Raw genomic sequence first — 23,498 nt, 5'->3', positions numbered from 1 at the left:
GTTGCCTAAATGTAACTAGCACACTGTAATAAGTTAAGGGCCTTAGTGGCCGGGCGTGTTGCCTCACACCTGTAATTCCAGCACTCTGGGAGGCTAATGTGGACAGATCACCTGAGGTCAGGAGTTTGAGACCAGCCTGGACAACATGGTGAAACCCCATCTCTACTAAAAATACAGAAACTAGCTGGGCGTGGTGGTGTGTGCCTGTACTCCCACTACTCGGGAGGCTCAGGCAGGAGAATCACTTGAACTCAGGGGGCGGAGATTGCAGTGAGCCAAGATCACACCACTGTACTCCAGCGTGGGCAACACAGTGCAACTCCATCTCAAAAACAAAACAAAACAAAACAAAAGTTAAGGGCCTTAGTGAACTGTGTTATGAAATAGGATTCCAGCATTTATACAAATAAAACAAAAGGGTTAATTCTTATATAAGCATAAAAAGTATTTCTTTGCCTAAAATATTATGGATAATAATATTTAATCAAGATGTTTCTTTTACTTTCCAGAAAATTTTAAATTCAAATCAAGATTACAAATATAATATTAGTTGTTTACTGGATCAGTAGTTTTCAAAATTTTTTCCTGCTGCAAAACACATAATGGATACAACATATTCTATCCAGTAATGGTAGAGAGAATTATGCACAAAAGTTATTATTTATACAGCCAGAAATCATTCCCATGCCTAGGGTCCAACAGAACCAGTGTGGATCAGCTTGAATTTTAATGAAAATCCAACACATTTCATAAAGCTCCCGTCATAGGTTCTGGAAGCTCATTTCCTATAGTAGCAACTTCCCCTTACTCTAGCATGCTCTTTGCTGGCCTTGGTTGCAGGCCTAGGGTGAAAGGAATCTAGAATGGATGAAAGAGGAGATAGATTATAAATACCAACTATAGCTTTGGGACCACTGCAGCAGTATGGAGTATAACCCGCTCTATTAACTTTCCTGAGTTGAGTCTTTTGTAGATTGTTTCCAGCCACCATCCTGAAGGCTTTGGATTGGACTTCATGTAGGACACAGTGGATCTTGTGGTACAACGGGTGAACTGCAGTGGACATCTCTTATGCTCCACTTCACATCCTCTCAGCCCATCTTTTACTAGTGGCATTACAATGGCCTATACAACCTAAATGTTCAAAGTTTAAGGGAGTCATTATCCTTCTGAAAAAAATCCTTGATACAACGGTAGTGGGGATGGATGGATAAATGCTCCTACCTCCTCTTCAGGAAGACAGCTGTGAGAGATACTTTATGGCTCTTTAGAATATCCCAGCAGCATCAAGCCTTGGGCATTCACAGTGATGATCAACTTGATAACATGGCCTTTTCCCCCTTCTTTCTCTTCTGTTTTCTAGATTGCCTCTTAAGTAAGCTGTCTTAAGGGGCCATCCAGGATTAGTCTTGCCTGTTACTTGCTTCATTGGAAGTTCTTAAGGCTACAGTTGGGATTGAAGATTTGCAAGAAAGACTCACAGAACTCAGAAGGGCTGGTATGTTCATGATTACTGCTTATTACAGAGAAATGAGTACATACTAAAACCGGCAAATGGGAAAGGTGTATGAGACAATGTCCAGGAGATATCAGGCACAAGCTTCTGGGTGGAGTTGTATGGGGATGCATTTAATCCTCCAAGCAATGGTATGTGACAAAATGTGTGAATTATTGCCAGTCAGGAAAGCTCACATAAGTCTTGGTATCCAGGGTTATTATTGCAAATTGGTCAGGTAGGCATGGCTGACTTTAATTGCTCAGCCTACAACCCCACCCCTCTACTTATGTCAAATTGATACAGCATGGTCCAGGACCCTCTGGCATATGAAAACACGCTTCATCAGGCAGGATATTCCAAGGGCTCAGACGTTATCTACCAGGACTGGTCAGTCAAGGACCAGTCCTATGAAGAAAGACCTTCTTTGGAATGTACAGGATTTGAGCAACCCAGACCTGCTGAGTTAATCCTTTACTGCACACATGTATTGGTCTTATCACTCTAACTACAACATAAGGTTCTCAAAGAAATGGATATTTATACAGTTTTTCACCCAAGTAAATCTTAGTAAAGTCCCTCTGCCAGAGTTAGAGCAAATCAACATTCCTGAATTCCACCCCCCAACTTTTTTTTTTTTTTTTTTGAAGCAGAGTCTCATTTTGTCACCAGGCTCTCATTTTGAACCCAGGAGTGCAGTGGCACCATCTCGGCTCACTGCAACCTCTGCCTCCTGGGTTCAAGCCATTCTTGTTCTTGAGCCTTCCAAGTAGCTGGGATTACAGGTGCCTGCCACTGCACCCAACTAATTTTTGTATTTTTAGTAGAGACAGGGTTTCACCATGTTGATCAGGCAGGTCTCCAACTCCTGACCTCAAGTGATCTGCCCACCTTGGCCTCCCAAAGTGCTGGGATTACAGGCGTGAGCCACAGCGCCCAGCCAGTATTCCTGAATTCCCAAACTGATTTTCTCCCAAGAACACATTTCAGTGTGCATTTTGAAAAGTACTCTGGGGTATTTGTACACCAAGTCCCATTAGTCCTCAGTTAAGGGTTCTCAGGGATATTAATTTCCCCATTTCTTCCTTCTGGACTGCCATTTTGCATCTGGGCAAAGCACATGGTCCCAAAATGCCCTCAGGCAAAGAGGTGCAGGTACCCGCAGCTGGAAGTGGGCTAGAATATGCTGAAGGGGCAGGGAGAGGAATCCAGGCGAGGCAATGCAGCAGCTGCTACAGTGCTCCAAAGTTCCCTAGGGTTGAGGAGGAGGAAAATGAGTTAGAATTGTGGACGCCTTCAACTTATTGTCACTTGATAGAAGAGTCTCATCTCCTAGAACACAACACAAATTCCATCTTTGGAGCTCAAAAAGCTGAAAGTCATATAAGACTGATACGGTGGGTAAAATCTAATGTAAATTGGTATTGGCATTATATTTGCATTATAGATAAGGTTATAACTTCAAGGAATAGGTGAATATCCACTATAAATCAATAATGATTTTTTAAAGGTTTAGTCAAAACAAAATGAGTACACACTGCAAATGGAGAGCATGGCATTTCATCATGAATATTAACTAAATAATCATAAAGACATTTAAAGACCAAGTTAATAAAGGTGTGAGCAGATAGGATCTGGAATAGCACATTCCAAACGGAAAAACCGTATTAAGAACCTGAATAGTCATCTGATGTGACTGTGCTTATTGTCTGAAGATCTCTTCTGGGGTTTTGTAAGGGAGTTTTATGGAGAACAAACTAACAAGGGGCAAAATATAAATGGCTGGAGTCTATGATAAAAGCTTATAGGGAATAGTGCTATATTATTTCTTTAATTTTCTCCAGCACTGTTTTTACAGCTATCTCAGTGAGCAAACTGCAAGTTTTATAAATAACTTCTTGCATGGAGCTCTCTGATTTATCCCATTCATAGCAAGCTACATCTGTGCAGGCAACATAGCTTAGCTGTGGAGGCAGGGGGCAAAGAACTGACTTGACTGAAAAACATGAACACGTTGGCAAAAGATAGCCAAATTCTAAAAAAAGCAGGGGTGGAGGAGTAGATTTTAAGAGTTCTGGCTCAAACATAGAAATATAGAATTGATCTGAGTGTATTAATATTGCTTAATAAAGAATATTGCAATGCGAGTGGGTGGCCTACGTGAAAATACAGAAAAGGGGATCAGAACAACCAAAGTCAGTAGTGTCCTTCCAGCTGACATTGACTCTGACCCTAAGGAAAACAAATACACTTAGTAAGGGCTATACTCTGCTCTGAGTTAGAAATGACTCACTTAGCTTCTGAAGATACTCTGCCATTTCTGTCAACCTCCCTTTGCTCTGAATGCATGCTCACAGAGCAAACTACTGATTTGTTTTCACACAGGCTTTAAGATATCTTGAGACCTGGAAGAGCTTGCTGAAGAGCGGACATGACTATGTCTGTCATTGTAAAAGAACGGCCCTGATGATAAATTGATAATTTGGTAGGTATTGTTACCTTAAGTCAGATGACTGTTTTGGTAGGCTGAAAAAGTCAAGTTCCTGGATCACAAAGTGAAGAACCAGATTTGAAAGTGTTAAAGCCAATCCATGAGGTCCGGCCTGGAAAACTAGCCATGCAAGCCTCACTCAGTTGACCTATACACCTTCAAACTGGACAACAGTACCCACATTAGTAGTATACGTGTAAGAACATATGTAAAAGAAAACCTCCTCAAATCACACAGATAAAAGGGCCTAGTACACTATGAAAAGCCCAGACTCTCCAAGGATCATTACGGGGACACTCTGTGCCTCTACTTCTGCCCCTTTAAGATTCCAAAATCTATGCATACAGATAAACGTTGTCCTCCAAATTCCTTCTGAGAATCTATATGTTCTCTCAAAAAAAAAAAAAAAAGGTTACTCACCCTGAGTAACATAGCAAGACCCCATCTCTACAAAAAAAATATAAAAATGAGCCAGACATGGTGGCACACACCTGTAGTCCCAGCTACTCAGGAGGCTAAGGCAGGAGAATCATTTGAGCCTAGGAGCTCAAGGCTGCAGTGAGCTATGACAGCACCACTGCACTTCAGCCCAGGCAACAGAGCAAGACCCTGAATTAAAAAAAACAAGCAAACAAAGAGGTTTCTGTTCAAATGCTTTTAGGAACTTTACTTTGGAAATTTCCCTTAGAGCCATTTATGCAAAAATATCTGTTATTTAAGCCACCCAGTCTATGACAGATTTGCTGTAGCAGCTTGAACTGACTGAGACACTCTCAACCACATTCTCATCCCCTGTAGAAGAGGAACCTGGTCCATTCTCCTCTAGAGTCCCCTAACACTCTGACTTGTGCAAAGTAGGTGCTCAGTGGAGGTTTGTTAGACTAATGAGTGTGATTACTCATACCTCTACATAGGAAACTTTTTGCAAATAGACTCAAAAATATTTCTTTGACTTTTACCACTTAAACTAGAAAACAGTAACTACTTGGCAGCAGAACAGGGATCTAGACCTGATACTCCTGTAGGAGGAGTTCATGATCTTGTCCATTGGATCATTCAGATAGTCCTTTCAGAAAGAGATAAAATGCCTAAAAGGTAAAGGGTCGTGTCGTGACAAGGGTCTTTCTACTTGCCGCAAGAGTTTTGGTTGCAGAGCAGTTCCAATACTCTGGGTGTTGCCCATGTCAAGGCCTGGTAAGAGTTTCCCAAAGAGCATTTCCTGTCTTTTTGCATGGCAAATGCCAGCCACAGTCTTACCGCACAGGTGAGTGAGTGGATTGATGCTCTATCACATAAGAAATGCCATGCTAAATAGGCATGATACAGGTAATGGTTTTGTCCTTTTCATCTATATAATATATTATAATATGTTATTTTCTATTATGAGGTCTTCATAAGCAAGACAATATGTTCTTCAATTTCCTGTTCTTGTCTCATTGTTTTCTCTGACCATTCTTATTCAAAATTCTCCTGTATGCTTGTTTTTTGTCAAAGTGACCGCAATGTAAGTTGAGAGCAATGTAAAACAGAAACTTCGAAATTGGCAGCCATGACACAAGAGGCTGTTTTAAATTAGTTGGGAGGAATAGGATTAGGGAAAGATGTTTTTTGTGTGCTATTAGCAGTTTAATTCATTAAGATTTTAGTAAGGTACTTTTGAATGGCTACTTCTGGTTGCCTGCTTTATTAAAATTGACTCAACTCCATCATGTCTCAATATTTGTTCTTGACATTTCTGTGCATCATTTATGTTCCGGAAATAAGGTAGTCCGTGTCTTGAGAGAACTTGTATTAGTCTGCTTACACGCTGCTAATAAAGACATATCTGAGACTGGGTAATTTATAAAGGAAAGTAGTTTAATTGACTCACAGTTCCACATGCCTGGAGAGGCCTCACAATCATAGTGGAAGGTGAAGGAGGAGCAAAGCCACGTTCTTACATGGCGGCAGGCAAGAGAATATGTGTAGGGGAATTCCTCTTTATAAAACCGTCAGATCTTGTGAGACTTATTCACTTTCATGAGAACAGCATGGGAAAGAGCCACCCCCATGATTCAATTACCTCCCACCAGGTCCCTCCCATGACACATGGGAATTATGGGAGCTACAATTCAAGATGAGATTTGGGTGTGGACACAGCCAAACCACATCAGAGCTGGATGTCTTAGGCTGGAATATAGAGAAGCAAACAAAAATAACCACAATAATATGTTATATGTTATAATAAATTGTAATGTTTTGTGTTATATAAAATTACAAAGGTATAGGGTGGTTGATTATTTCTGGCTTAGAATAGGCAGCTTAGGCAAGCAAAGTGAAAAGAGGAATTCCAGGCAGAGGCAAATGTAGGAGAGAAGGATTGAGGCTGGAATGTGCACAGGATATTCAGGTAAACAATAGTGAGTGATGGGGGTGGTGAAGAGAACAGATGGAGGCATAACTGGAGAGCTGGGCTCAGGTGAGGTTGTAAAGGGGCTTTGTTTACTGTGCTAAGATGTTCATGTACTATCTGGAGTGGGTGGTGAGACGCCTTCAAGAGTTTCAAGTGGGTTTCAATGAGTGCACAGAAATGAGGCTGGAATGTGCACAGGATGTTCAGGTAAACAACAGTGAGTGATGGGAAGGTGGGGAAGAACAGATGAAGGCGTATCTGGAGAGGTGGGCCCAGGCTAGGTTGTAAAGGGGCTTCGTTTATTGTGCCAAGATATGTGGGTAGTATCTGGAGGGGGTGGTGAGAAGCCATCAAGAGTTTCAAGTTGGGTAGGTGTCATGGTAAGATGTGTGTTTTAGAAAGATCACTCATGCAATGTGGGAGGTTAATGGAAAAAGAGCCAGGAGACGGGGCTGTTAAACAACTTCAGGACTGATTCAAGCAGTGGGGGTGGAAGAGGAGATGGATGCAAGAGACTGTTCAATAGATCCCAGCGGCCTCGCTCTTCAGAGAGATTATGACAACATAATGGGAGACAGAAGAGTAGCATGCCAGAGTGTGTGCACAATTGTCCACCCATGTCCTCAAACTCAGTTTGCTACTTATTTCTTAAGCACAGCACCCTAAGATACTGCAGGTTGTGAATTTTATTCTATTTGTTTATGATTTATGATTACTCATTATTTTAGACTAAATCAGAATTTGTGATGAAAAAGGTAGTTGGGTACAATTTGACTTGGCCCCATATATTAAAAAAGAAAGGAAGACTTACTAAGAAAATTTAAAGTTTTTTCTTTTTTTAAACTCTTTTTTGAGATAGGGTCTTGCTCTGTTGCCCCAACTGGAGTGCAGCTGTGCTATCATAGCTCACTGCAGCCTCAAACCCCTGGGTTCAAGCAGTCCTCCCACCTCAGCCTCTTGAGTGGCTGGACTTCAGGTGTGCACCACTATGGCCAGCTAATTATTTCATTTTTATTTTTTGGCAGAGACAGGGTCTCACTGTGTTGCCCAGGCTGTTCTCTAACTCTTGGCTTTAAGTGGTCCTTCTGCCTTGGCCTCCCGAAGTGCTGGGATTACAGGTGTGAGTCACCATGCTCAGCTAAAGATTTCTTCTAAAAATAGCAGTTTTGAGCCTTTAAAAAGCACAAAAGGCCAGAGAAATGTAACATGTCCCCGGTCCCCTGTCCATGCAGGAGCCATACCACTGTCCTCCCCTGGTCCTGCTCTTCACCCAGGCTTCTCTTCTGTGGTTGCCAAAGAAGCCAGTGGGACTAATCTTAGACATATTAGAAAAACTGTGGGTTTGGGAGTGAGAAAAAAGGGGAAATATTTTCCCTAAGAATATACAGAGAGGTGGAAGGAACTACAGCTTTAAAATCCCCTGCCAATTTTAATTTTGTTCTTAGGGACATTCCAGCACAATGGAAAGAAAGAGGGATTTGCTACTAAGGAAGTACAAGACAAGAGTGCTAACATTTTTTAGGGTTTTGTTGTTGTTAGAATGAGGAAAATAAAGCTAGGTAACTTACCCAACATCACAGAACTAGTAAACAATAGTAGAACTCAGACTTGAACCAAACACATGGCTTCCTAAACAATGGAAGATTTTGGGCCAGGCGTCGGGGGTTCACACCTGTAATCCCAACACTTTGGGAGGCCAAGGTGGGTGGATCGCTTGAACTCAGTAGTTCAAGATTAGTCCAGGCAACACAATGAGACCCCCGTCTCTACCAAAAATACAAAAAATTAGCCAGGCATAACGACGTGCGCCTGTAGTCCCAGCTACTTAGGAGGTTGAGGTGAGAGGATCACTTGAGCCCCAGAGGCGAAGGTTGCAGTGAGCTGAAATTGTGCCACAGCACTCCAGTCTGGGCAACAAAGCAAGACCCCATCTCAAAAAAGAAAAAAAAAAGGAATGGAAGATTTTTAAGAAAGAGAAAGGTACTGATGTGGTATTTATGAGAACAAAGAAGATAACATTTAATATTTGGGGATCCAAAATGTAAAACAAACCTAGAAAGATGAAGAAGACCATATGGATTAAGTCTTTCATGAATGACTAAAATTAAGCACACGCCCTCCCAATCCCTGGTTTTCTGTACTCTGTACTCTTATAAATTTATTTTTAAAACTTTTATGGTTACAGATGTACAGGATTATCACTTGCTATTTTTGTCTTTTTAGTGGTTATTTAACTTAAAAGCACAAACTATAAATTATGTTTAATGCAACGATATATTCAATAGCTGGTTCTAGACAAATAACTCCAGATTAGAGATCTGACCAATAATACAGTCACATAGAAACAGGAAAAATATGACCTGCCTGTTGATCTTAATTTCAGTTGGAACTACTAGGGATTTAATAAAAGATGAATAACTCATCCCCATCATCATTGTCATCCTCATCAACACTAATATTGATCAAGCATATTAAATGTCCTAGGAACGGTATATTATCATTTAATCATCGTTATCACTCTATGAGAAGGTGTATTGCAATCCCTTGTCACAGATGCAATAACCATGGCTTAAGGACTGTAGCAGACGCTTTTGGAGCACCATGCTACATGCTCTGCTACACCTGATATCAGTCCATTTTGGTTATACAGTTCCACGCATGTTGCCCAGGTCCCACATCAATTCATTAGCATTTTACTAATGGGGGCTTCCCTATAATTGTTTATACAGTATTGAGATAATGCATGCTATGGCAACATTCTGGCACACTTTATTCTTTGCATAGGATGGGTTGCAGGGCCAAAGTCACTTCCATGGAGTTAGCTAATTGGTTAAAGACATCAGCATTGCTCTGCTTTGCTGCCTCGGGAAGCTTTGAAGTCTCAGGAAGCTTCTCAACCACTTGACAATCTGGAAGTGTCGGGGAGCTAATGACCAGAGAGGACTCTCAACCAGTGAAGGCAAGAATCACGGCTGAGACAGCTTCTGAGATGCAATCTATGCATAGTTCCTTAGAAGGTCCCCACACAATTGAGTCTCAGTTGCCCCCAGTGGTAGCCAGATAATTTGTATGCTCTCTATTGGCTTCTCTTCCTTCCAAGTCTCACTTTTCTCATTTCTGCTTCCCAGGATCACCTTTGAAGTAAACCATCTTTACCCAAGTTCTCAGGAGAACCCAAAACAAGGCAGGTATATTAAGTATCTTGCCCAAAGACACTCAGTAATATGCAGAGCCAGGATTCAAACCCAGAAAGTCTGTTTTCAACACCTGTGGTCTTAGGCACTGTCCTGAGGAACTTGGGCTCTAATGCAAACAATAGGCACCTTGTTATATAAACTCCAGAGAGTCACATGAAGAATAATTTACATAGAGCACTGAGTCTAGTGATAAATAAGTGTGATCTTCATGCCTACATCAGGGTCATTAGTAAGAATCAATTCAAGGTGGAAAGTAATATACAATTGGAGTAGTTATCAGGTTTAGAGGCAAATTTTGGACAGTCTTTGCAGGCCTGTGTTCTGGTTCTGACTCTACTACTAAAAACATTTTGTGATTTGGGACATGTTATTGAACTCCTCTCCTCATCCGTAAGGTGAAGACAATTCTCACCCAGCCTACTGCCTAGGACTACTGAGAAGCCCAAGGGAGATACTGTACCTGAGATTTCTTTGACTCTCATAAAGCACTTGGCTATTATAAATTATTATTATTAAAACTTCGACTCATAACCCTTATCAATTTGTATGATTATTTCTGCACATGTTATGCAACAGGCACCATGGACAAACTTTTTAAGGGATATGCTAAATAGAGTAACATATGACCTTGCTGTGACATTAGTTACAAGAGAGTGGAATTGAATATAGAACAGATCTGATTTTGAGCCTAAGAAATAGCATTTTACTAATGGGGGCTTCCATATAATTGTTAATATGGCACTGACATAATGCATGCTGTGACCACATTCCAGCATACTGCATTCTTTCCCTAGGTTGGATTCCAGGACCAAAATCACTTCCTTGGAATTAGCTAATTGATTAAGGAAATAAGTTAACTCTTCCAGACCATTATCCTTAGTACCAATTAGTGCTAATGGATCCTAATAAAGAACAGGCTATAATAAAGAAAGGGCTAAAACCAACCTAAGGACATTTAATGAGATAAATGTAAAATCATAGACCCAGAGACAAGGAATTTTAGAAAAGGAACACTGGTCATCATCCCATTGTTTGGGAGAGCCCAATAAATATTACTCTGTGCTGAACCAATTGAGAAATAAGATAATGAAGTAAGACAGTTGGGATCAAAACTATTACATTATCACTGATAAAGCTGATAATGAAGAAACTGGTTTAAGCATGCAGGGAAGTGGTCCTCCCAATAGGGAATCCTACCGGACTACTGCAGACCTCCTAACCTGAAAAAACTGCTTGCAAAACTTAGAGCATGGGGAGAGTAGGCCAGAGTACGTGCTTTTGGTGGCTTGTTTATTCCTGAAGAAAGAGGAGATTGTGTAGCAAGTTGGTGACAGTGCTAGGGCTGAAACCCAGTGCTGTTCTATTTATTTATGTTTTTTTAAAAGGGGCAAAATCAGAATGGCAGAAACCTCCTGTTTATTAGCATTGTGTCTGAAAAAAGCTGGAGGTGGGGATTGTTTCATTAACTATCAACTTAATATGAAACAGTCTGTGATGGGTGCGGCTCTGGTATAGGGTCCAGATCCCAGAGAATAGCATTTCTTGTTTTCCTAAAACTGAGATGAGGATTGTACTCAACTCCAGAAGCCACATTTTATTAGGAGGATTGAAAATAAAAAGTACAGAAGGATACCATGAGGATAGTAAGAAGCTGAAACGGAGCTGGAGTTTTAAAAGCCCTCACAGAAAAGAGAAAGGACACTTGTTTCTGCAGAGCTCCGGAAGAAAGAAGGCAGAAACCAACACTAGCGGCAGAAAGCTGAACGAAGGCAGTTATAAGTCAATAGAAGGAAGAACTTTCTAATACACACACACACACAGACACATACCCCTAAGCAGTGAGTAGGATGCAAATTTGATCGTGTTTCCTCCATTTGATCCTGTTTCCCCTTGTCTAAAACTACTGAATGGTTCCTTAGTACTCTTAGGATAAAGATCAAGTTCCTTAGCAGAGTTTACAAGCCTCTTCGGGGACTGGCCCCTCCTTGGTGTCCAGCCCCAGCCTGCACCTGGTCCCCTTTTCCACTGATGGCAACCATACTGACCTCCCTTCTGTCCCTGGTGCACAGCAGCCTCCTTCCCACCTGTTGAAAGTGCCAGTCCTTCTGCCTGGGTAGTCTTCCTTCAATTCTATATCAAGCCAGCTTGTATTCATTCTTCAGCTCTCAGTTTACCCATCCTCCGGGAGACCTTCCTGACCAACAAGAGGAGGTCATTTTGCCTTTGTGTGCTGCCCTTCTTAAGCATTTGTCAGAGTTGTGCCTTTACTTTTGTTTTGTTTTGTTTCTTTTTAATGTGGTAAAATATACATAACATAAAATTTACCATTTTAGCCACTTTTAAGTGTATAGCTTAATGGCATTAAAGACATTCACATTGTTGTACAACCATGCCGTTATTCATCTCCAGAACCTGTTCATCATCCCATACTGACACTCTATACCCATTAAACAATAACTCCCCATTCCCTCCTGCCCCCAGCCCCTGGCAATCGCTATTTCACTTTCTGTCTCTATGAATTTGACTATTCTGGGTGCTACTTTTTTTGTTTGACTCTTTACTTAATGTTTGTTTCTCCTACTAATCAATGAATTCCATGAGAACAGGGAATGTGTTTTTGCTCACAATATCCCAGAGCCTAGCACAGTGTCTGGCGTATGGATCTCCTGAAGGAAGGAGTGGAGAGGAGGAGACAAGGAAAGAGGAAGGAAAGGGTTTCCTGGAACTGGCAAGTCTTAAGCAGAAAATATTAAGGACCATCTTAGGGGAACATAGTTGAAAATATTTCTGCAATGGATAGCAAGATTGAACAAGATGAAGTTATTCAGCAAATATTTACTAAGCACACACTGTGTTGTAGGTACGAGGTACAGGGGATACTGTACTGAACCAATCTGTGCACTGATGTAGATGGTACATTTCAATTCTAAGAATTGGTGATTAGATGGAACAAATCCATTTAATACCATGTGACAGAAAAAATAAGAATGTACAGCATTCTGGACCAGGTTTTCATCCCAAATTGCAGTCATATCTAATTTCATTAACTACATATTCTTGACCTTGAATATTGGAATTACTTTTTATGGTGAGCCATAGCTATGATTTACAGAGGATGGGAGAAGGAGAATCAAGTTAATGTCTTGTGGAAAACAACCGTGAGAACTAAAATAAAGAACCATTCCAGTGATTCAGACCAACACTTTTTAGTAACCACTAAGTACGCAATTAAATAAAGCTCAACTGAGCTTGTTTCCACTGAGTGCTTCCGAAGAGTTTGAATATGTAAGAACAGAGATGAGAAAAATTCTAATTCCCTTTTCCCGGGACGTTGTCCTCAGTAAAAGGCTCCATTTGGAAGCAATTGCTTAAAAAATTTTTAATTTTCGTGTTCTAAAACTGTGTACTTGTGATGAAAGAATGAAATCAGACTTGCAGCTCTTTCTGTCGGGAGAGGCAGAGGCAGAATAGATCATGAAGGAACAGAAGGATTGTGAAGGATAAGGCCAGAGCTGATTGTGAGCTTAAAGAGCACAAAATGAACCCCCTGCTGATATTTAATTTCTCTGTGCAATTTGTTATTTTATTATTTTCTTTTCTTTTTGAGACAGAATCTCGCTCTGTTCCCCAGACTGGAGTGCAATGGTGCGATCTTAGCTCACTGCAACCTCTGGCCTCCCGGATTCAAGCGATTCTCCTGCTTCAGCCTCTCCAGTAGCTGGGATTACAGGTGTCCACCATCACACCCAGCTAATTTTTGTATTTTTAGTAGAGACGGGGTTTCTATGTTGGCCAGGCTGGCCTCAAACTTCTGACCTCATGATCCGCCTGCCTCAGCCTCCCTAAGTGCTGGGATTACAAGCGTGAGCCCGCGCCCAGCCTATTTTATTATTTTCTTGCTGGCCTATTCAGAGTCGCTGGTGAGACTCATCCATTGTTATTAAATATCTTCCCACCATCACTGACCTTGGAGCATGCTGCCTAGCGATAGCCATGTGAGAAGCAGCTGGAAGGTGAATTAGTGCCACAGTGCATGGCCTCTGCCCTTGGGACATGCAGTTTGGTATCCACATTTGCAGTCACTGCTGTCTTCGTCCACATTGCCTTACCACCTACACCCTTGTCCTCTTCTTGTGCATCAGCAAGAGTTTTGTGCATGGGAAGAGTATTGTTGTATATTAAGATAAGGAATATCAGATCAGACTAGTCTACAAGATGCAGAAAAAGTAAGAACATGGAAAGGGACTGAAGATACATTGGAAGAGAAGATAATGGAGTGAGATTTTGGAGGAGGTGGGAGGGGTGAAATAAATGCCCATTCATCTGAAAAGTCATTTTAAGACTGAGTTCCAGAGGGCTGCTAAAAATGCTTAGGGTTCTCTAACTTGACAACTGTTCAAATGTGCAACTTCTCTATTATTGCTCCTTCTATATTTGTTTCTTCTCACCAAAGTACTTTAGTAAAATAATAATTCAAGAGAAATTTATCATTCAGCTCTCAAAATAGCGCCATTCAGAATACAAATTTAACTACACTGGCTTCAATGCTTTGAAAATGTTTAGGATCTCATTAATTTTGACCTAATTTGATTAGTATATTTAAGAATCATATTATATAAATGTAGTTTTATAAATTCCTATGTAATAGAATAAGCATGACATAAATAAACAATTTATTAACAATTCAGGTATATCCAAATGGTTAAATATCTAAACACAGTTTCCATCAAGGTAACCATCCGGATATACCTGAATACTAAAAAAAGAAAAATGTAGAAAAGTGGTTTTTTTTTTTGAGACGGAGTCTTGCTCTGTCACCCAGGCTGGAGTGCAGTGGCGTGATCTCGGCTCACTGCAAGCTCCACCTCCCAGGTTCATGCCATTCTCCTGCCTCAGCCTCCTGAGTAGCTGGGACTACAGGCGCCTGCCACCATGCCTGGCTAATTTTTATTTTTATTTATTTATTTATTTATTTATTTTGTATTTTTAGTAGAGACGGGGTTTCACCGTGTTAGCCAGGATGGTCTCAATCTCCTGACCTCGTGATCCGCCCGCCTTGGCCTCCCAAAGTGCTGGGATTACAGGCGTGAGCCACTGTGCCCAGCCCAGATATCATTTTCTTTCATCTGTGTCTACGCATTACAATTTTAACTATTACTACTAATGCTTACTTCCTAGAATTGACTCATCAGGAGTTTGTTCTACCACCATTTCTAAATACAATTCGCAACTTTTACCTTTAACTGATTGCAGCAAAGCTGCAGTTTTGTACCATAGGTGACTAGGTAGCCATCCAGGGATCAAACATTCTTCATTTTCTCTCTCTCTCTCTCTCTCCCCCCAGCCCCGTATTCTTTCTGTTCCCAAACCACATTTCCTAAGCCAAGGTTATTTTAGCAAATCCCACCTCTCTGACACCAACTGAAAAGGGAAAAACGTTTTTTTGTTTTTTTGTTTTTTTTTTCCCTTATACTCTCACTTAACACTCAGAACACTTCACTTCTGACCACCAATTGTGTATGGATCTTTTTCACACCAAGCAATTCCCTAGTTCTCTGCAGACACTGACTGGGCATTCTACAATTTAACCCAATTTTAACACTATCTACCTGGAAATGGCTTTCAGAGTACACAGGTTAAGGGCTCAGTCCCATAAGTGAAGATGGGACCCCACTTCAGATATCAATCACAGCTTGTCACCTGCATTTCTGGCTGACCAGCTATAAATCAGAGGTTTGCATGACCTCCTGCTGGGTTCAGTCATTTGCTAAAGCAGCTTATAGAACTCAGGAAAACAGTTTAGGAGTCAAATTTTGAACTAGAAGCAGTATATAAAACTAGATTACCAGATTATTACAAAGGATGTATTGAAAGATAGAAATGAACAGCCAGATGAAGAGATACATAGGGAGAGGTCCAGAAGAGTCCCAAGCACAGGACCTCCTGTCCCTATGGAGCTTCCAGGTGTGCCACCCTCATAGCACATGGTTGCGTTCTTACTCACCACCCAGAAGCTCTCTGAACTTCATTCCTTTGGGTTTTTATGGAAGCTTCATTGCAACAACATGATTGATTAAATCATTGGCCATTGGTGATCAACTCAACCCTGAGCTCCCTTCCTCTCCCTGAAGGTGAGCAATGGGGCTGGAAATTCCAACTCTCTAATCACATGATTGGTTATCTTGGCAACCAGACCCCATCCTGTGGTTATCTGGAGGCTTTCTAAAAATTACCTCATTAACATAAATTCATGTATGGATAAAAGGGGCTTGTTATGAATAACACAAGATGCTTCTTTCACTTTTATCATTCTGGAGCTGTTTCAGGAACCAAGGGCAAAAAAGTCAAATATTATAACAATAAGATACTACCATAGCTCTAATAGTTTAGGAAATTTCAAGGGTTTTAGGGGCTGTGAACCAGGAACTGTGGATGAAAACCAAAACATATACTTCTTATTATATCACAATATCACACAACTGTATGCAATAAATATTATCTTCACATTTCAGATGGGGAAACAAATGTAAAGAGAGAAAGGGACTTCCCCAAAGAGAAATATAAATTAAATTGAAATGAAATCAAATTAAATCATATCGTGAATGTAGAATAGAGATGAAGCATGAATGACAATTGATATTTTAATTAAATTCAGAATTTAGGTCTTTGAGAATGAAAGATTAAAGGTTCCTGGCTGAATTAAATAGTTTAGTACTATAAACTATAAACTTTCCTCTTAGTACTACTTTCACTGTATCCCATAAGTTTTGGTATGTTGTGTTTCCATTATTATTTGTTTCAAGAAACTTCAATTTCCTTGTTAATTTCTTCATTGAATCACTGGTAATTCAGGAGCATGTTGTTTAATTTCCATGTGTTTGTATAGTTTTTTGAATGTTTTAAGGCTTGTTTTGTCGTTTTCTTTCAGACTGAAGAACTCTCTAGCATTTTTTTGTAGAAAAGACCTGGTGTTGATGAAGTTCTGCAGCTTTTGTCTGGTAAAATCTTTATTTCTCCTTCATGTTTTAAGAAGATTTTCACTGGATATACTATTCTAGCATAAAATATTTTTTTCTTCAGCACTTTAAATATGTCATGCCACTTCCTCCTGGCCTGTAAGGTTTCCACCAAAAAGTCTGCTGCCAAACATATTGGAGCTCCATTGTATGTTATTTGTTTCCTTTCTCTTGCTGCTTTTAGAATCCTTTCTTTATCCTTGACCTTTGGGAATTTGATTATTGAATGTCTAGAGGTGGTTTTCTTTGGGTTAAATCTATTTGGTGTTTTATAACTCTCTTATACTTGAATGTTGATATCTTTTCCCAGTTTGGAAAGTTCTCTGTTATTATCCCTTTGAATAAACTTTATATCCTGATATCTCTCTCCACATCCTCTTTAAGGCCAATAACTCCTAAATTTGCCCTTTTGAGGCTATTTTTTCTATATCTTGTAGGCCTGCTTTATTGCTTTTTATTCTTTTGTCTCCTTTGTGTATTTTCAAGTGGTCTCTCTTTAAGCTCACCAGTTCTTTCTTCTGCTTGCAATTCTACTGTTAAGAGGTTCTGATGCATTCTTCAGTAGGTCAATTGCATTTTTCAACTCTATAATTTCTGCTTGATTCTTTTTAATTGTTCCAATTTCTTTGTTAAATTTATCTAATATGATTCTGAATTCCCTATGTTACCTTAAATTTCTTTGAGTTTCCTCAAAACAATGATTTTGAATTCTCTGTTGAAAGGTCACATATCTCTGTCTCTGCAGGATTGGTCACTGGTGCCTTATTTAGTTCCTTTGGTGAAGTCATGTTTTCCTGGATGGTCTTGATGCTTATGGATGTTTGTCAGTATCTGGGGATTGAAGAGTTAGGTATTTATTGTAGTCTTCACAGCGTAGGGTTGTTTGTACCCATCCTTCTTGGGAAGGCTTTCCAGGTATTCTAAAGGACTTGGGAGTTGTGATCTAAGTTTTGGCCATTGTAGCTGTATCTGTATTAGAAGATACCCCAAGCCTGGTAATGGTGTGGCTCTTGCAGACTCAGAGAGGTACTGCCTTGGTGGACTTGGATAATACCCAGAAGAATTCTCTGGATTATCAGGGAGAGACTCTTGCTCTCTCCCCTTACTTTTTCCCAAACAAATGGAGTCTCTCTCTGTGTGCTGAGCTTCCTGGAACTGGGGAAGAAGTGACATAAGCACAGTTGTGGCCACCACCACTGGGACTGTGCTGGGTCAGACCTGAAGCGAACACAGCACTGGGTTTTGCCCAAGTCCCACAGTAACCACTTTCTGGCTATTGCCTATATTTTCTCAAGGTCCTAGGGCTCTACAATCAGCATGTAGCAAAGTCAGCCAGGCTTATGTCCTTCCCTTCAGAGCTGCAAGTTCCCTCCCTGCCTCAGGGCCTGGGCAGATCTAGAGATGCCATTGGGGAGCCAGGACCTAGAGTCAGAAACTTTAGGAATCTACCTGGAGCTCTATTCTACTGTGGCTGAATTGGTACCCAAGCCAGAAGTCAGAGTTCTTCCCACTCTTCTCTCACTTTTCCACCAGCAGTAAAGTCTCTCCCTGTGGCCACCACCACCGCAGGCCCATGGCCAGTACTGCAGGACTACTGCCGATGTTCACGCATGGCTCAAGGGCTCTTCAGGCAGTTTATGGTGAATGCTTCCACACCTGGGACTCTCCCTTCAGGGAAATTGGCCTCCCTGTGGCCCAGGACAGGTCCATAAATGTCCAAGAGCCAAGGCTTGGAATCAGGGACCCCAAAAGCCCACTTGCTGCTTTATACCATTGTGGTTGAGCTGGCATCCAAGCTTCAAGACAAAGTCCTCTTTACTCTTCCTTCTTGTTTTTTCTTTCTTTCTTTCTTTCTTTTTTTTTATTGATCATTCTTGGGTGTTTCTCGCAGAGGGGGATTTGGCAGGGTCATAGGACAATAGTGGAGGGAAGGTCAGCAGATAAACAAGTGAACAAAGGTCTCTGGTTTTCCTAGGCAGAGGACCCTGTGGCCTTCCGCAGTGTTTGTGTCCCTGGGTACTTGAGATTAGGGAGTGGTGATGACTCTTAACGAGCATGCTGCTTTCAAGCATCTGTTTAACAAAGCACATCTTGCACCGCCCTTAATCCATTTAACCCTGAGTGGACACAGCACATGTTTCAGAGAGCACAGGGTTGGGGGCAAGGTCATAGATCAACAGCATCCCAAGGCAGAAGAATCTTTCTTAGTACAGAACAAAAATGGAGTCTCCTATGTCTACTTCTTTCTACACAGACACAGCAACAATCTGATTTCTCTATCTTTTCCCCACATTTCCCCCTTTTCTATTCCACAAAACCGCCATCATCATCATGGCCCGTTCTCAATGAGCTGTTGGGTACACCTCCCAGTCGGGGTGGCGGCCGGGCAGAGGGGCTCCTCACTTCCCAGCAGGGGGGGTCGGGCAGAGGTGCCCCCCACCTCCTGGACGGGGTGGCGGTCGGGCGGAGGCACCCCCCTTCTCCCTCCCAGACGGGGCGGCTGGCCGGGTGGGGGGCTGCCCCCCACCTCCCTCCCGGACGGGGCGGCTGGCCGGGTTGGGGGCTGCCCCCCACCTCCCTCCCGGACGGGGCGGCTGGCCGGGCGGAGATGCTCCTCACTTCCCAGACGGGGCGGCTGCCGGGTGGAGGGGCTCGTCACTTCTCAGACAGGGTGGCTGCCGGGCAGAGGGGCTCCTCACTTCTCAGACGGGGCGGCCAGGCAGAGACGCTCCTCACCTCCTGGATGGAGTCGTGGCCGGGCAGAAGCAATCCTCACATCCCAGACGGGGCGGCAGGGCAGAGGCGCTCCCCACATCTCAGACGATGGGCGGCCGGGCAGAGACGCTCCTCGCTTCCTAGACGGGATGGCGGCTGGGAAGAGGCGCTCCTCACTTCCCAGACTGGGCAGCCGGGCAGAGGGGCTCCTTACTTCCCAGATGGGGTGGCGGCCGGGCAGAGGCTGCAATCTCGGCACTTTGGGAGGCCAAGGCAGGCGGCTGGGAGGTAGAGGTTGTAGCTAGCCGAGATCACGCCACTGCACTCCAGCCTGGGCAACACTGAGCACTGAGTGAACCAGACTCCGTCTGCAATCCCGGCACCTCGGGAGGCTGAGGCTGGCGGATCACTCGCGGTTAGGAGCTGGAGACCAGCCCAGCCAACACAGCGAAACCCCGTCTCCACCAAAAAAATCTCCTCCTTCTTTTTTCAAGCAGAAGGAGTCCCTCCTCATACCCACCATAGCTGGAAATGTGCTGAGTCACATCTGAAACCAGTATATCTTTGAGCTTCACCCAAGGCCCGTGGCAAACACTGCCTGGGTGCTACTACTAACTATTCGGGGCCCAAGGGCTCTTTAGTCAGCAGGTGATGAATACCATGACTGGGTTCCTCCCTTCAAGGCAACTGGTTTCTTTCTGGCTCAGAATGTGTCTAGAATTGTTGTCTGGGATCTAGGGCCCAGAATGGGGGACTCATGATTCTGCCTGGTGCCCTATCCTACTGTGGCTGAGCTGGTATCCAAGTTGCAAGACACAGTTTTCTTTACTCTTCCCTCTCCCCTCCTCGAGTGAAAGGAAGGCATCTCTCCCAGAGCTGTGAGCTGTGCTGCCTATGGTGGGGGAGGGGTGGTACAAGCACTCCCTTGGCCATCCAAGCTGGTGCCTCATTGAGTCACATGCCCCTCAAGTCCACTGGCTCAGAGCTCATCACAGCACCAGGACTTGCCCAGGAACTGCAGTCCTTGTGGCCTAGACTGCCTTTAAAGTTTATTTAGGACACCAAAGCCCTTTAGCCCATAGTGATAAGGCTTGCTGGAACTCAGATTCCAACCACTGGGATGGGCGACTCCCCTCTGACTAGGGCTGGTCTAAATGCTCCCTCCATGGGCACTGGCTGAGTTCTGCCCAGTGCTGCTTTCTGCTGTAATAAGGCAGCACTGAGTTCCAATGAAAAGTCCCACAATCACTGTACTCTCCCTCCCCTAAGCACATATCTCCTCCTTCAGTGGTATGAAGTTCAACCAGGTACTGTGATTGCTCACCTGCTTTTTCATTCATATAAAAGTGATTTTTTGTATGAATAGTTGTTCAGTTTGGTGTTCCTGCAGGAAGGATGATCAGTGAAGGCTTCCATTTGGCCACCTTGCTCCTATCTCTGGAATGGCCAAATGGAAGCCTTCACTGATCATCCTCCCTTGAGCAAGAGAAAATTCTCCAGCAGACTGCCGTTACACTTCATTTGTACTATCAACTCTCATAGGTCTCCAGCCTATCACCCACACTGCAGATTTTGGATTCTCCAGCCTCTGTAATTGCATGAGCCAATGCCAATCAATCAAGCAATCAATCAATATAAAAATAAATAAATTGAAGTGTTGATCTCCACTCTGGCTGTTTAGACCTAGTCCTAGTTCAGTATCTTAAAAGCAGTCACCCATATATACTCATTTTAAATAATGCATTGATTCAAATATGGCTAAAACTTGCAGCAAACACCACTCTGATGAGAACAAAGAAAAGGCCATCTGTGAGCTGCTGCTACAGGCTCCAGGAGATAGCCAAAAAACTGAGTGCTCAAAGTGTGAAAGTATGAAAAGCGGATTGTCTGCCCCCGAACACACATCCTCACTGGGGAACCTGAAAGTCCAGATCACAGGAGAAGGATTTGACCTTACCTGGAGGTGAGACGAATTTAGAGAGCTAAGTGAAATACAGGGATAGAAGAAGAAGCAGGAAGAGCCCTGTGGGAACTCTCAGTCCCCAGGGAAGCCGTCTCTGACTTTGTCTTGCAGGGGTTCTTGGGGAGAGCTGCCAGTGGAATTGGGCAAAGACCACAGGGAAAAGGAAACTTCCAGCTGAACTTTGTAATAATTTCAATGGAACACAAAGTTTCCTGGATAGGATCTGGGGGAGGGGGTGAACCAGGAGTGCAGACACCTTCACAGAAGCCACAGCAGGCAGGGAGGTGTGAAATCTGAAAGCCCTGCTTGCTTTCTCAGCAGGGAGGCTTGAAGTCTGGGGCAAGTTCTCAGCCATGCTCACCAGCTGCCTGGAAATAAACTCAGTGCTGTTAGGGAGCACAGTGGGAGAGAGACTGGCCTTTAGGAACTGGGTGAGGCCTGTCGTTGGTTGCTTTTCCCAATTTCCCTGGCAACTTTTATGAAGTAGCAGAAGCAGCCATAATCCCCCTGGGAACATAACTCCATCAGCCTGAGAACCACAACCCCATCCCCCATAGCAGCTGCAGCAAGGCCGGTACAAGGAGAGTCTGAGCTCAGACATGCCTAATGCTGCCCCCACCTGATGGTCCTTCATCTACCCACCCGGGCAGCTGAAGACAAAGGACATAATCTCTTAGGAGCTCTATGGTCCTGCCCACCACCTAATAAACCCAAATACTTACCCAGGCAACCTTAGGGCAAGCTTGTCTCCTCCCTATACTACTGCAGCTGGTGCTGTCTTGAAAGCACCACCTCCTGACCAGAGGCCAACTAACACAAAACCAGCACACTAAGCAAAAGTACAATCAAGGAACCCTCACAGAGTCCACTTCACTCCCCTGTTACCTCCACCAGAGCAGGTACTGGTATCCATGGCTGCGATACCTAAAGATGGATCACATCACAGGACTCTTTGCAGACACCCCCCAGTACCATTCCAGAGCCCAGAAGCTCTGCTGGGTGGCTAGACCGAGAAGAGAAATAACAATCACTGCAGTTCATCTCTCAGGAATCCCCATCCCTAGGGAAGCAGGGAGAGCATCGCATCAAAAGAGCACGCTGTGGGACAAAAGAATCTGATCAGCAGCCCTTGAGCCCCAGATCTTCCCTCTGACATAGTCTACCCAAAGGAACCAGAAAAACAATTCAGGTAATATGACAAAACAAGGTTCTTTATCACCCCCAAATGATCAAACTAGCTCACCAGCAATGGATCCAAACCAAGACAAAAATCTCTGAATTGCCAGAAAAAAAATTCAGAAGGTTGATTATTAAGCTAATCAAAGAGGCACCAGAGAAAGATGAAGTCCAACTTAAAAAAAAAAAAAGATAGAGGATGTGAATGGAAAAATCTCCAGAGAAATAGATATCATAAATAAAAAAACAATCACAACTTCTGAAAATGAAGGACACTTAGAGAAATGCAAAATGCACTGGAAATTCTCAGCAATAGAATTGAACAATAGAAGAAAGAACTTCAAAGCTCGAATACAAGGCTTTTGAGTTAACCTAATCCAACAAAGACAAAGAAAAAAGAGTTTTAAAAAAATGAACAAAGCTTCCAAGAAGTTTGGGATTATGTTAAATGACCACACCTAAGACTCATTGGAGTTCCCAAGGAAGAAGAGAAATTTAAAAGTTTGGAAAGCTTATTTGAGAGAATAATCAAGGAAAACTTCCCTGGCCTTGCTAGAGATCTAGATATCCAAATACAAGAAGCTTAAAGAACACCTGGGAAATTCATTGTAAAAAGTTCATCAGTCAGGCACAGTGGCTCAACCGTGTAATCCCAGTACTTTGGGAGGCCAAGGTGGGTGGATCACTTGAGATCAGGAGTTTGAGACCAGCCTGGCCAACATGGTGAAAACCCATCTCTACTAGAAATATAAAAAATAGCTGGGTGTGGTGGCTACTCGGGAGGTTGAGGCAGGAGAATCACTTGAACCTGGGGGGTAGAGGTTGCAGTGAGCCGAGATCGCACCATTGCTCTCCAGCCTGGGCAACAGAGCAAGACTCCATCTCAGAAAAAAAAAAAAAGATCATTGCCTAGGCACATAGTCATCAGGTTATCTAAGGTCAAGATGAAGGAAAGAATCTTAAGAGCTGTAAGGCAAAAGCATCAGGTAACCTATAAAGGAAATTAGATTAACAGCAGATTTCTCAGCAGAAACCCTACAAGCCTGAAGAGAC

The 23,498-nt window shown here is 42.8% G+C and overlaps 1 long non-coding RNA gene across 1 annotated transcript in view; it reads left to right on the top strand.

The window, feature by feature from the left end:
- The first annotated feature begins 16,514 nt into the window (after window positions 1–16,514).
- Window positions 16,515–23,498, top strand: part of LOC129533135 (uncharacterized) — a 75,842-nt gene continuing 68,858 nt past the window's right edge. The window contains exon 1 of the long non-coding RNA XR_008679177.2: window positions 16,515–16,573. This is a non-coding gene — a long non-coding RNA (uncharacterized lncRNA). The remainder of the gene's footprint in view (window positions 16,574–23,498) is intronic.

The sequence above is a fragment of the Gorilla gorilla genome, chromosome 3, assembly GCF_029281585.2.
Source record: "Gorilla gorilla gorilla isolate KB3781 chromosome 3, NHGRI_mGorGor1-v2.1_pri, whole genome shotgun sequence".
Taxonomy (NCBI): domain Eukaryota; kingdom Metazoa; phylum Chordata; class Mammalia; order Primates; family Hominidae; genus Gorilla; species Gorilla gorilla.
This window is presented reverse-complemented; position numbering and strand designations above follow the sequence as displayed.